This window comes from Lissotriton vulgaris, chromosome 1_2, assembly GCF_964263255.1.
Source record: "Lissotriton vulgaris chromosome 1_2, aLisVul1.2, whole genome shotgun sequence".
Taxonomy (NCBI): Eukaryota; Metazoa; Chordata; class Amphibia; order Caudata; family Salamandridae; genus Lissotriton; species Lissotriton vulgaris.
The window spans coordinates 228,424,973-228,437,094 of NC_141686.1; the positions used below are offsets into that span (position 1 = coordinate 228,424,973).

At 40.3% G+C, this 12,122-nt stretch overlaps 12 non-coding genes across 12 annotated transcripts; all 12 read right to left on the reverse strand.

Annotated features, from left to right (window-relative positions):
• Window positions 1–190: 190 nt before the first annotated feature.
• On the reverse strand, window positions 191–281 carry TRNAR-UCU (transfer RNA arginine (anticodon UCU)). Its single transcript is given in 2 exon segments — window positions 191–226; window positions 245–281. It is a non-coding gene; the product is annotated as a tRNA-Arg (tRNA).
• A 339-nt stretch (window positions 282–620) lies between these two features.
• Window positions 621–693, reverse strand: TRNAK-UUU (transfer RNA lysine (anticodon UUU)). The gene has a single exon. It is a non-coding gene; the product is annotated as a tRNA-Lys (tRNA).
• Window positions 694–1,918: 1,225 nt separating this feature from the next.
• Window positions 1,919–2,009, reverse strand: TRNAR-UCU (transfer RNA arginine (anticodon UCU)). Its single transcript is given in 2 exon segments — window positions 1,919–1,954; window positions 1,973–2,009. It is a non-coding gene; the product is annotated as a tRNA-Arg (tRNA).
• A 1,269-nt stretch (window positions 2,010–3,278) lies between these two features.
• On the reverse strand, window positions 3,279–3,351 carry TRNAK-UUU (transfer RNA lysine (anticodon UUU)). Its single transcript has one exon. It is a non-coding gene; the product is annotated as a tRNA-Lys (tRNA).
• A 3,392-nt stretch (window positions 3,352–6,743) lies between these two features.
• Window positions 6,744–6,816, reverse strand: TRNAK-UUU (transfer RNA lysine (anticodon UUU)). The gene has a single exon. It is a non-coding gene; the product is annotated as a tRNA-Lys (tRNA).
• An 856-nt stretch (window positions 6,817–7,672) lies between these two features.
• TRNAK-UUU (transfer RNA lysine (anticodon UUU)) lies at window positions 7,673–7,745 on the reverse strand. The gene has a single exon. It is a non-coding gene; the product is annotated as a tRNA-Lys (tRNA).
• A 295-nt stretch (window positions 7,746–8,040) lies between these two features.
• TRNAR-UCU (transfer RNA arginine (anticodon UCU)) lies at window positions 8,041–8,131 on the reverse strand. The gene is given in 2 exon segments: window positions 8,041–8,076; window positions 8,095–8,131. It is a non-coding gene; the product is annotated as a tRNA-Arg (tRNA).
• Window positions 8,132–8,470: 339 nt separating this feature from the next.
• Window positions 8,471–8,543, reverse strand: TRNAK-UUU (transfer RNA lysine (anticodon UUU)). The gene has a single exon. It is a non-coding gene; the product is annotated as a tRNA-Lys (tRNA).
• A 1,225-nt stretch (window positions 8,544–9,768) lies between these two features.
• Window positions 9,769–9,859, reverse strand: TRNAR-UCU (transfer RNA arginine (anticodon UCU)). The gene is given in 2 exon segments: window positions 9,769–9,804; window positions 9,823–9,859. It is a non-coding gene; the product is annotated as a tRNA-Arg (tRNA).
• Window positions 9,860–10,198: 339 nt separating this feature from the next.
• Window positions 10,199–10,271, reverse strand: TRNAK-UUU (transfer RNA lysine (anticodon UUU)). Its single transcript has one exon. It is a non-coding gene; the product is annotated as a tRNA-Lys (tRNA).
• A 1,225-nt stretch (window positions 10,272–11,496) lies between these two features.
• Window positions 11,497–11,587, reverse strand: TRNAR-UCU (transfer RNA arginine (anticodon UCU)). The gene is given in 2 exon segments: window positions 11,497–11,532; window positions 11,551–11,587. It is a non-coding gene; the product is annotated as a tRNA-Arg (tRNA).
• Window positions 11,588–11,926: 339 nt separating this feature from the next.
• TRNAK-UUU (transfer RNA lysine (anticodon UUU)) lies at window positions 11,927–11,999 on the reverse strand. Its single transcript has one exon. It is a non-coding gene; the product is annotated as a tRNA-Lys (tRNA).
• Window positions 12,000–12,122: the final 123 nt, after the last annotated feature.

Below are 12,122 nucleotides of genomic sequence, written 5' to 3' on the forward strand. Positions count from 1 at the left end.
TGACTCCGCCTTGCGCGGGCGGAGTCATGACGGAACGGTTTCGTCATCAGCACAGCTCACCCGTAGCTGATGACGGAACCGTTCTGTCATCAGCACGCAAGGGGTTAAGATTGTTGCCGGTATTAGTACTAAATACAGAGAATATAATAATGAATTGGTACTTGGGATAATAGGATAACAGGGATAAAACTGACTCTGGTGGGATTCGAACCCACAACCTTTGAATATCTTTTTTACATTCACCTAGAAGTCCAATGCGCTATCCATTGCGCCACAGAGCCAATCTGCTATAATGAGGTGCAGAGATGTTCTGAAATGAAATAATGAGCTATTAGCTGTTGATCAGCTTTATAAAGTTCATTTGATACTATAACCATGGCTATATTTTGAATATTGAATTGGTGAAATGATATTCACCGTCTCAGACTACATGATACCATTGGTAAATCTACGTACGACTTAAGTTTAGTCAAATGGCACATAATATGTGAGACAGATGTGTATTTCACAACTCCATGAAAGACGTTTTTGCAATTTTAGTAATGGAATATCTTATTTGTCATGCAGGGGTCCACAAAAAGAGCATACAATTAGAGTACTTTTTCTTTAAAGGAAACAACCGCCTGAACAGGGACTTGAACCCTGGACCCTCAGATTAAAAGTCTGATGCTCTACCGACTGAGCTATCCAGGCTCTGCTATACTCTACCTTAAAATCAGCTAAACAAATGTGGACGTACACTGACCTACACTTTGTATATTTATATAATTACATATACTAGCAATCAATATTCTAGAGTTTAATAATGAATTGATATTATAAGCATTTGAAATTTCAGCAGCACACGTAATCCATTATAACTCCGGAAATTTGTACTATCTCATTTTCGGATGACATAGAAATCACGTGTTTAAAATGACACAGTGAAATTAATAAAGGGCCAAATACTATTACTAACTCCTAAATTACATTTTCAGCAGTATCATTGGGAATTTCCTCTTGGGCATAGACTATGCAACATTTTCAAAGCAAACAGTCTCTGTTTAAGTAGACTTTCTTTCACTGCCATTTTGGTAAATGTTTCTGGTGACGGAGAAGCAGGATTGCTGGTTACTGTTTCAATTAGTTATAAAATAGAGGAGGGATAAAATTGACCCAGTTGGTGTTCGAACCCTTAGCGTTTGAATGCTTTTGCTACATTCGCCTAGGACTCCAAGCCGCAATCCATTGCACCAGAGATCCGACCTGATTCAACAAGGTGATCAGAGATTCACAAATAAAAAGATGACCTATAAGTTGTTGACCAACTTTATCAAATTAATCGGACACTAGCTTACATTTTGAACATTGAATTGGATAAAAGATAATCAACATGTCAAACTACATGATACAGTTTGGGTAAGTCTTCTTAACCCTTGTCAAAGAAAGTAGAGCACAGATGGGTATGTAAGGACTCGATCAAGACTTTTTTGAACCATCTGTAATTGGAATTCCCATTCATTGGATCCTGAAAAGTATATGCAATTGATATACATTTTCTTTAACCAAGCCGCCTGAACAGGGACTTGAACCCTGGGCCCTCAGATTAAAAGTCTGATTCTCTACCGACTGAGCTATCCAGGCTCTGAGGCAGCACCCCACAAAATGACATTATCAACATTAGGAAGTGTCCCAACTATCACTATGTTTTTTAACCCCTTGCGTGCGGGGCGTATTTGCCGCCTGTGCTGACTCCGCCTTGCGCGGGCGGAGTCATGACGGAACGGTTTCGTCATCAGCACAGCTCACCCGTAGCTGATGACGGAACCGTTCTGTCATCAGCACGCAAGGGGTTAAGATGGTTGCCGGTATTAGTACTAAATACAGAGAATATAATAATGAATTGGTACTTGGGATAACAGGATAACAGGGATAAAACTGACTCTGGTGGGATTCGAACCAACAACCTTTGAATATCTTTTTTACATTCACCTAGAAGTCCAATGCGCTATCCATTGCGCCACAGAGCCAATCTGCTATAATGAGGTGCAGAGATGTTCTGAAATGAAATAATGAGCTATTAGCTGTTGATCAGCTTTATAAAGTTCATTTGATACTATAACCATGGCTATATTTTGAATATTGAATTGGTGAAATGATATTCACCGTCTCAGACTACATGATACCATTGGTAAATCTACGTACGACTTAAGTTTAGTCAAATGGCACATAATATGTGAGACAGATGTGTATTTCACAACTCCATGAAAGACGTTTTTGCAATTTTAGTAATGGAATATCTTATTTGTCATGCAGGGGTCCACAAAAAGAGCATACAATTAGAGTACTTTTTCTTTAAAGGAAACAACCGCCTGAACAGGGACTTGAACCCGGGACCCTCAGATTAAAAGTCTGATGCTCTACCGACTGAGCTATCCAGGCTCTGCTATACTCTACCTTAAAATCAGCTAAACAAATGTGGACGTACACTGACCTACACTTTGTATATTTATATAATTACATATATTAGCAATCAATATTCTAGAGTTTAATAATGAATTGATATTATAAGCATTTGAAATTTCAGCAGCACACGTAATCCATTATAACTCCGGAAATTTGCACTATCTCATTTTCGGATGACATAGAAATCACGTGTTTAAAATGACACAGTGAAATTAATAAAGGGCCAAATACTATTACTAACTCCTAAATTACATTTTCAGCAGTATCATTGGGAATTTCCTCTTGGGCATAGACTATGCAACATTTTCAAAGCAAACAGTCTCTGTTTAAGTAGACTTTCTTTCACTGCCATTTTGGTAAATGTTTCTGGTGATGGAGAAGCAGGATTGCTGGTTACTGTTTCAATTAGTTATAAAATAGAGGAGGGATAAAATTGACCCAGTTGGTGTTCGAACCCTTAGCGTTTGAATGCTTTTGCTACATTCGCCTAGGACTCCAAGCCGCAATCCATTGCACCAGAGATCCGACCTGATTCAACAAGGTGATCAGAGATTCACAAATAAAAAGATGAACTATAAGTTGTTGACCAACTTTATCAAATTAATCGGACACTAGCTTACATTTTGAACATTGAATTGGATAAAAGATAATCAACATGTCAAACTACATGATACAGTTTGGGTAAGTCTTCTTAACCCTTGTCAAAGAAAGTAGAGCACAGATGGGTATGTATGGACTCGATCAAGACTTTTTTGAACCATCTGTAATTGGAATTCCCATTCATTGGATCCTGAAAAAAGTATGCAATTGATATACATTTTCTTTAACCAAGCCGCCTGAACAGGGACTTGAACCCTGGGCCCTCAGATTAAAAGTCTGATGCTCTACCGACTGAGCTATCCAGGCTCTGAGGCAGCACCCCACAAAATGACATTATCAACATTAGGAAGTGTCCCAACTATCACTATGTTTTTTAACCCCTTGCGTGCGGGGCGTATTTGCCGCCTGTGCTGACTCCGCCTTGCGCGGGCGGAGTCATGACGGAACGGTTTCGTCATCAGCACAGCTCACCCGTAGCTGATGACGGAACCGTTCTGTCATCAGCACGCAAGGGGTTAAGATACATCCACTAACCCGTTTCCTAGTACTAATTCTCTTAGAGCTCTATAAGTCCTCATTTTACGACCAGTATATTTCCTCTCAGACCTAATATTCCAATTCGCCTCGATGTGAATATTCAAATCCCCACATAGAATAATAGGCTGAGGCCAAGTTGAAATTTCTGCATTCACAATATTAAAAACTTCGTTATCGTCCAAATTGGGGCCATAGATACAGCAAACCGTAAATGTATGCCCTTCCACGACTAATTCGACGAGGCCCCATCTGCCCCATTTATCTGCTAAAGTTCTAAGACATTTCCCCACCCCTTTCTTCATACAGATTGCAATGCCTCTTTTAACACCCATTTGTTTTGAGGTGACTAGAAGTTCAAGCCCGAGATTTTTTAAAAGGGCTCGTTTATCCCAGGGAACATGAGTTTCTTGTATACACAAAAAATCAACATCTAAAAGCTGTATTATTCTACGAAGAATCCCTACTTTTTTCGGGTCGTTGAGGCCATTAATATTTAAGGTACAACATTTTATTTTCTTATCCATCCTGTAGCAATAACCAGAAAAAAACTAAAAAATCAGCAAAACGTAATATGTGTCTTAATGTCTGCACACTAGTAACTACCTCTGCCTTACACCCCCACCACCAACCCCATCCCCAACCCCACCGCCCCCCTCCCAACCGGAACCCCCCCCCACCCTCCCCATCATATGAGGCTCAGGAACTACCAGTTCCTGTAAAAGATGGAGTACCGCGTCCCCTGCCCTAGAGACCCCCTCCGGAGGTAGAAGGAGAACAATTCATGGATATGCGATATCTGTAAAAACACAAAAGAGAAAAAAGATACACACTGATCTTCTTAGAATAATCTAATACAGCAACATTGCCAGCTCAAAAAATATGCATTATGTCCTAGAGCATCATAGAGTGTCCAAATATTCCTTAGCTTTAACTTCTGAAAAGAAGAATTTCATCTGTCCCTTAAATATAGTCTTCAATTTAGCCGGATTTTGCAGAAACACTGTGACTCCCTTCTTCTGGAAGTCTGGAATAAGTTGGGGCAGTTGCCATCGTTGGGACACAGTGGCCTGACAATAATCAGGTCTCACGAAAAATTGACAGTTCATGCCTTCGGCTTTTTTATCCGGTCTTGCTAATGAAAAAATTGCTTCCCTGGCAAGAAAATTATTAAAGGAAACCAGAATGGCCCTAGGATATTCTTCTTGACCTTGTCGTGGTTTCCTAATTACAAAAGGAAATCTATGTGCACGCTGCACTTCCTTGGACCAGTCCCAAGTCGTCAGTTCAGGAAAGGCATCCTTTAGTAACCCAATGATGAAACCCCTGACATCAGCCCCTTCTTTTTTCTCGGGCACACCCAAAAACCGTAAATTATTTCTACGGGCCTGGTTCTCCAAACTTGCCAGCTTATCAGAAATATCATCTCTGTGGGCTTTAATGTTAGCGACCTCTTGCTTTTGCACTATAGTCTCATCCTCGAGAGCAGATATCCTCGCCTCTGCCTCAGTGACTCTATCAGCTGTCTCTGTGCACAATTTGATAGCTCTGCGAACTGCATTTTTTACCTTTGAGCACGTCGCCTGAGTGCGCTGATTCTCTGCTTTGCTTTCGGCCCTATGACTCATCATAGTGTTATAAATAGTTATTAGAGTGATTTCCTTAGAATTGTCATTAAGAGGTCCATCCTCGACTATAGCATTAGCATTAGCAGCCTGATCAATGCCCTCGAGGGTTTTAGATGCACTGTTTTTTTCCTGAGGATTTGCTTTAGAAAAAACACCTTCAGCCAACTCCAGTAAATTAGATTCACTCTCCTTATTTACAACCCGTTGAGAGCCCCTCTTTTTCCGTCTTCTGACCGTAGAAGCAGAAGCATTCGGAGTAACTGGGCTGCCGCTGAGCTCCCCCTCTACTGAACTACTCTCGTTACTGCAATCACCCCAGTCTTTACTAATATTCGTACTCTCATCTGTAGAAAAATCAGATAGAGAGTAAAAATTTTCCGGCAGTTCCTGGGGGGGTAACATTTCTACTCTCGAAATAGTTTCAGACACTAATGAGGGGCCTGATTCTTGACCAATCTCCTGCATATCCTGTGTATCTCCCAAAGTTTCCAGGACTCCATCTCCCATAGAGCAACAGTTCGCGCTATCCAGAGCCTGGTTTATCAATAACTCAGTGTCTTTAGGCTGTAAGGCTTTCTCATTTTTTCTCATTTTTACTGATTGTTTCTCAAAAAACTCAGGAAGTGTCAAAGAGATGATGCCTTTCCCCCCTGTGCCCGCCGGCTTTTCAGCAGGCTGGGGAAGTTGAGCATTCCCCTTCTGTGTATTTTTCCCCACTCTGGATACAGTCTTACCGGGAGTCTTACTGGAAGTAATTGTTTCTTTCTCCACATTGACGCCACTGCCATCACTGTTACCTCCTGCAGTATTTTCATCTTCTTCATTCGGTTTATGACTGCGAGTTCCAGCCGGAGCTTGAGCCAGAACTTGAGGCTGCATCTTCTTTTTGCGGGACCCCCCGCGTCCGGGATACACGCTGCTCTGAGCCCAGAGTGAATACACCGTTACACGCCACAGCGGGGCACGCCGCTGAATACGGAAAAGGTCAGCCAGCATTCGGAGCAGCTGCGGCAGCTAAGCCGTAGGAAAACGAAGATCTTCAGCTGGATGCACCGCCTCTGATAAAATCAAACACGGCTACACGGATCATGAAGAAATCACCGGAGCTGGACCAGGGCCACTCAGTTCAAGTATGTGCACTTTCAAAAGAAGCGCCGGTAAGAGTTTTTCTCCAGCATGCGGCGCTCACTGTAGTCGGTCAGAACGCAAAGGTCTCCTCCTTCTACTCCAGGGTGCTCGGAGCAAGGGATAGGGCTGTTCACACAGCCTTCACCACGGCCGCCATCTTGCCTCGGCTATATTTTGAATATTGAATTGGTGAAATGATATTCACCGTCTCAGACTACATGATACCATTGGTAAATCTACGTACGACTTAAGTTTAGTCAAATGGCACATAATATGTGAGACAGATGTGTATTTCACAACTCCATGTAAGACGTTTTTGCAATTTTAGTAATGGAATATCTTATTCGTCATGCAGGGGTCCACAAAAAGAGCATACAATTAGAGTACTTTTTCTTTAAAGGAAACAACCGCCTGAACAGGGACTTGAACCCTGGACCCTCAGATTAAAAGTCTGATGCTCTACCGACTGAGCTATCCAGGCTCTGCTATACTCTACCTTAAAATCAGCTAAACAAATGTGGACGTACACTGACCTACACTTTGTATATTTAATAATTACATATATTAGCAATCAATATTCTAGAGTTTAATAATGAATTGATATTTTAAGCATTTGAAATTTCAGCAGCACACGTAATCCATTATAACTCCGGAAATTTGTACTATCTCATTTTCGGATGACATAGAAATCACGTGTTTAAAATGACACAGTGAAATTAATAAAGGGCCAAATACTATTACTAACTCCTAAATTACATTTTCAGCAGTATCATTAGGAATTTCCTCTTGGGCATAGACTATGCAACATTTTCAAAGCAAACAGTCTCTGTTTAAGTAGACTTTCTTTCACTGCCATTTTGGTAAATGTTTCTGGTGATGGAGAAGCAGGATTGCTGGTTACTGTTTCAATTAGTTATAAAATAGAGGAGGGATAAAATTGACCCAGTTGGTGTTCGAACCCTTAGCGTTTGAATGCTTTTGCTACATTCGCCTGGGACTCCAAGCCGCAATCCATTGCACCAGAGATCCGACCTGATTCAACAAGGTGATCAGAGATTCACAAATAAAAAGATGACCTATAAGTTGTTGACCAACTTTATCAAATTAATCGGACACTAGCTTACATTTTGAACATTGAATTGGATAAAAGATAATCAACATGTCAAACTACATGATACAGTTTGGGTAAGTCTTCTTAACCCTTGTCAAAGAAAGTAGAGCACAGATGGGTATGTAAGGACTCGATCAAGACTTTTTTGAACCATCTGTAATTGGAATTCCCATTCATTGGATCCTGAAAAGAGTATGCAATTGATATACATTTTCTTTAACCAAGCCGCCTGAACAGGGACTTGAACCCTGGGCCCTCAGATTAAAAGTCTGATGCTCTACCGACTGAGCTATCCAGGCTCTGAGGCAGCACCCCACAAAATGACATTATCAACATTAGGAAGTGTCCCAACTATCACTACGTTTTTTAATCCCTTGAGTGCGGGGCGTATTTTCCGCCTGTGCTGACTCCGCCTTGCGCGGGCGGAGTCATGACGGAACGGTTTCGTCATCAGCACAGCTCACCCGTAGCTGATGACGGAACCGTTCTGTCATCAGCACGCAAGGGGTTAAGATGGTTGCCGGTATTAGTACTAAATACAGAGAATATAATAATGAATTGGTACTTGGGATAATAGGATAACAGGGATAAAACTGACTCTGGTGGGATTCGAACCCACAACCTTTGAATATCTTTTTTACATTCACCTAGAAGTCCAATGCGCTATCCATTGCGCCACAGAGCCAATCTGCTATAGTGAGGTGCAGAGATGTTCTGAAATGAAATAATGAGCTATTAGCTGTTGATCAGCTTTATAAAGTTCATTTGATACTATAACCATGGCTATATTTTGAATATTGAATTGGTGAAATGATATTCACCGTCTCAGACTACATGATACCATTGGTAAATCTACGTACGACTTAAGTTTAGTCAAATGGCACATAATATGTGAGACAGATGTGTATTTCACAACTCCATGAAAGACGTTTTTGCAATTTTAGTAATGGAATATCTTATTTGTCATGCAGGGGTCCACAAAAAGAGCATACAATTAGAGTACTTTTTCTTTAAAGGAAACAACCGCCTGAACAGGGACTTGAACCCTGGACCCTCAGATTAAAAGTCTGATGCTCTACCGACTGAGCTATCCAGGCTCTGCTATACTCTACCTTAAAATCAGCTAAACAAATGTGGACGTACACTGACCTACACTTTGTATATTTATATAATTACATATATTAGCAATCAATATTCTAGAGTTTAATAATGAATTGATATTATAAGCATTTGAAATTTCAGCAGCACACGTAATCCATTATAACTCCGGAAATTTGTACTATCTCATTTTCGGATGACATAGAAATCACGTGTTTAAAATGACACAGTGAAATTAATAAAGGGCCAAATACTATTACTAACTCCTGAATTACATTTTCAGCAGTATCATTGGGAATTTCCTCTTGGGCATAGACTATGCAACATTTTCAAAGCAAACAGTCTCTGTTTAAGTAGACTTTCTTTCACTGCCATTTTGGTAAATGTTTCTGGTGATGGAGAAGCAGGATTGCTGGTTACTGTTTCAATTAGTTATAAAATAGAGGAGGGATAAAATTGACCCAGTTGGTGTTCGAACCCTTAGCGTTTGAATGCTTTTGCTACATTCGCCTAGGACTCCAAGCCGCAATCCATTGCACCAGAGATCCGACCTGATTCAACAAGGTGATCAGAGATTCACAAATAAAAAGATGACCTATAAGTTGTTGACCAACTTTATCAAATTAATCGGACACTAGCTTACATTTTGAACATTGAATTGGATAAAAGATAATCAACATGTCAAACTACATGATACAGTTTGGGTAAGTCTTCTTAACCCTTGTCAAAGAAAGTAGAGCACAGATGGGTATGTAAGGACTCGATCAAGACTTTTTTGAACCATCTGTAATTGGAATTCCCATTCATTGGATCCTGAAAAGAGTATGCAATTGATATACATTTTCTTTAACCAAGCCGCCTGAACAGGGACTTGAACCCTGGGCCCTCAGATTAAAAGTCTGATTCTCTACCGACTGAGCTATCCAGGCTCTGAGGCAGCAACCCACAAAATGACATTATCAACATTAGGAAGTGTCCCAACTATCACTATGTTTTTTAACCCCTTGCGTGCGGGGCGTATTTGCCGCCTGTGCTGACTCCGCCTTGCGCGGGCGGAGTCATGACGGAACGGTTTCGTCATCAGCACAGCTCACCCGTAGCTGATGACGGAACCGTTCTGTCATCAGCACGCAAGGGGTTAAGATGGTTGCCGGTATTAGTACTAAATACAGAGAATATAATAATGAATTGGTACTTGGGATAACAGGATAACAGGGATAAAACTGACTCTGGTGGGATTCGAACCAACAACCTTTGAATATCTTTTTTACATTCACCTAGAAGTCCAATGCGCTATCCATTGCGCCACAGAGCCAATCTGCTATAATGAGGTGCAGAGATGTTCTGAAATGAAATAATGAGCTATTAGCTGTTGATCAGCTTTATAAAGTTCATTTGATACTATAACCATGGCTATATTTTGAATATTGAATTGGTGAAATGATATTCACCGTCTCAGACTACATGATACCATTGGTAAATCTACGTACGACTTAAGTTTAGTCAAATGGCACATAATATGTGAGACAGATGTGTATTTCACAACTCCATGAAAGACGTTTTTGCAATTTTAGTAATGGAATATCTTATTTGTCATGCAGGGGTCCACAAAAAGAGCATACAATTAGAGTACTTTTTCTTTAAAGGAAACAACCGCCTGAACAGGGACTTGAACCCTGGACCCTCAGATTAAAAGTCTGATGCTCTACCGACTGAGCTATCCAGGCTCTGCTATACTCTACCTTAAAATCAGCTAAACAAATGTGGACGTACACTGACCTACACTTTGTATATTTATATAATTACATATACTAGCAATCAATATTCTAGAGTTTAATAATGAATTGATATTATAAGCATTTGAAATTTCAGCAGCACACGTAATCCATTATAACTCCGGAAATTTGTACTATCTCATTTTCGGATGACATAGAAATCACGTGTTTAAAATGACACAGTGAAATTAATAAAGGGCCAAATACTATTACTAACTCCTAAATTACATTTTCAGCAGTATCATTGGGAATTTCCTCTTGGGCATAGACTATGCAACATTTTCAAAGCAAACAGTCTCTGTTTAAGTAGACTTTCTTTCACTGCCATTTTGGTAAATGTTTCTGGTGATGGAGAAGCAGGATTGCTGGTTACTGTTTCAATTAGTTATAAAATAGAGGAGGGATAAAATTGACCCAGTTGGTGTTCGAACCCTTAGCGTTTGAATGCTTTTGCTACATTCGCCTAGGACTCCAAGCCGCAATCCATTGCACCAGAGATCCGACCTGATTCAACAAGGTGATCAGAGATTCACAAATAAAAAGATGACCTATAAGTTGTTGACCAACTTTATCAAATTAATCGGACACTAGCTTACATTTTGAACATTGAATTGGATAAAAGATAATCAACATGTCAAACTACATGATACAGTTTGGGTAAGTCTTCTTAACCCTTGTCAAAGAAAGTAGAGCACAGATGGGTATGTAAGGACTCGATCAAGACTTTTTTGAACCATCTGTAATTGGAATTCCCATTCATTGGATCCTGAAAAGTATATGCAATTGATATACATTTTCTTTAACCAAGCCGCCTGAACAGGGACTTGAACCCTGGGCCCTCAGATTAAAAGTCTGATTCTCTACCGACTGAGCTATCCAGGCTCTGAGGCAGCACCCCACAAAATGACATTATCAACATTAGGAAGTGTCCCAACTATCACTATGTTTTTTAACCCCTTGCGTGCGGGGCGTATTTGCCGCCTGTGCTGACTCCGCCTTGCGCGGGCGGAGTCATGACGGAACGGTTTCGTCATCAGCACAGCTCACCCGTAGCTGATGACGGAACCGTTCTGTCATCAGCACGCAAGGGGTTAAGATGGTTGCCGGTATTAGTACTAAATACAGAGAATATAATAATGAATTGGTACTTGGGATAACAGGATAACAGGGATAAAACTGACTCTGGTGGGATTCGAACCAACAACCTTTGAATATCTTTTTTACATTCACCTAGAAGTCCAATGCGCTATCCATTGCACCACAGAGCCAATCTGCTATAATGAGGTGCAGAGATGTTCTGAAATGAAATAATGAGCTATTAGCTGTTGATCAGCTTTATAAAGTTCATTTGATACTATAACCATGGCTATATTTTGAATATTGAATTGGTGAAATGATATTCACCGTCTCAGACTACATGATACCATTGGTAAATCTACGTACGACTTAAGTTTAGTCAAATGGCACATAATATGTGAGACAGATGTGTATTTCACAACTCCATGAAAGACGTTTTTGCAATTTTAGTAATGGAATATCTTATTTGTCATGCAGGGGTCCACAAAAAGAGCATACAATTAGAGTACTTTTTCTTTAAAGGAAACAACCGCCTGAACAGGGACTTGAACCCTGGACCCTCAGATTAAAAGTCTGATGCTCTACCGACTGAGCTATCCAGGCTCTGCTATACTCTACCTTAAAATCAGCTAAACAAATGTGGACGTACACTGACCTACACTTTGTATATTTATATAATTACATATATTAGCAATCAATATTCTAGAGTTTAATAATGAATTGATA